The following is a 1,839-nucleotide window of genomic DNA, read 5'->3' as shown; positions in this document are numbered from 1 at the left end:
CTGCCTACGCTGCGTGGGGGTCATGGAAGCCTCACAGAGGTGAGCGCACTTGGCCTTCCCCAGGTGGAGCTGCTTCCCCTTCCTGCTCGTTTGCCTGGCAGCTGTAAGCACCTGGGTGTTGTGGAGGACAGAGGCTGTCAGAGAACACGAGGCACTGTCCAGGTTGCCTCTGTCACCCTGCTGTGCTCTCAGGAGCCTCCTCAGGGTCCTGCTGGTCCCAGCATAACCCCTTTCTTTCCGCAGTCTGAGGCCAGATGCAGGCTACACTGGGGCCACCATAACAAGGCCCAATGTATGTGTGGGGGGGTGATGGCTGAGGAGAAGCACTTTGCTTCCAGCCTCGCTCTGTGGGTTCCTGTCCCAGCCCAGCCCTACTGTAAGACTTGAATAGGCTAAAGTGACTCCATGCTAATAGGCCAGACTGTGCTTCTTCATATGCTAATTGCTACCTTGGTTAACAGCCCACCCAGGGGCAAATGGTTTGACAAAAGGTGACCCTAGAACATTTCCTGCATAAGATAAGCAATGTGTTTGCAGTCTTGTTCTGTGAATTCCCTGACTCTTTGTTTAGAAAAACCTTATAAAAAGTACCTCAGCCCCTGAGCAGTTGCCTCTCTGAGCCACCTGGCTCCGGGAGTGCCGTCTGGCCAGACTAATAAAGGTCTTTTACCATCTAGGCTGGTGTGTTCCTTCCTGGGTTTCTCGGTTCTCTGTCGTGTTCCCGGAGCCTCGCTGGGTGTTAGGGCCCAGCATCGTGGAGGCCTTTTTGGCTGTTCACGCTCCGTGGAGTGGAAGTGAGACTTTAGGTCTTACACTACAGCGGAGCCATGTCCCGGTGTGGCTGCAAGTCCCCATTTGGAAGGTCCCCATTTTTAACCATCTCCGCTCAACAGCTATAGCAACATCCTCCCACAAGAGTGGGGGCAAGCCCGCCACCACGGGAAGCACTTGACCGAGGGCTCCCAACCAATTCGGATACACTAAGAACTCCCCTCCAGAGTGTAAAACCCAGTTCAGAAATAAGAAAAACAAAGCTTGCGGCCCAAGTTTCCTCCACCCTGGCAGGCAGGCCGGGCCCTTCCCCACAGCTGTGAGGCCCTCTCCTTCCCCTTCCCCGCTGGCCCCTCATTAGGAACTAATGATCCCCAGCTGTGCCAGCTTCTAGGCCTCCTTGTTAACCCCTTGGTTTCTTCTGCTACCGCTGGGGGAAGAACTGGGCTTCAGAAATCCTGCGCGATGCTGAGAGGCAGAGATTGCCCACAGAGTCAATGGTGTGCACTCCCTGCTGTTCTTCTAATAAACCAAGTTAATAATAATTGCGGACATTTGTGGCATGCCTGATACTATTTAGCCTCTTGAATTGTTATCTCTTCTCTCACCTTTTTTTTTTTGGTACCGGGTATCGAACTTGGGTCCTTGCACTTGCAAGGCAGGCGGTGGAACCACTGAGCTAAATCCCCGGCCCCTACACTAGAAGGTGGGACCATTTCATCCATCTTGTAAATGAGAAAATTGAGGCTATGCAGCTTGCAAGTGGAGGCATGATTTAAGCTAGCTCTCTTCTCACCCACCTTTCACTTACTTTGGACAAAATCAGATCCTCAAATGCTCAGATTAAAGAGATCACCACCTTAGCACTGTCCATCAGCAGAAGTTTTAAACTTTAAAATGAGAAAGTTTGAGAATGGGGATGAGTTGGGACTGGTTGACTAAGGACGAGTACGTTTCCTTGAAATTTGGCCACCTTACCTACAGAACAGTACAGGCAATGATATCTGCCTTGTTTCTCTTCAGCTTGTTAGAGGACCAGATTCAGATGGCCAAAAGCATTATAAACTA

This window comes from Fukomys damarensis, unplaced genomic scaffold (assembly GCF_012274545.1).
Source record: "Fukomys damarensis isolate Sample0158 unplaced genomic scaffold, DMR_v1.0_HiC HiC_scaffold_14, whole genome shotgun sequence".
Lineage (NCBI taxonomy): Eukaryota > Metazoa > Chordata > Mammalia > Rodentia > Bathyergidae > Fukomys > Fukomys damarensis.
The sequence above is the reverse complement of the archived record's forward strand: the minus strand, read 5'-3'. Positions refer to the sequence as shown.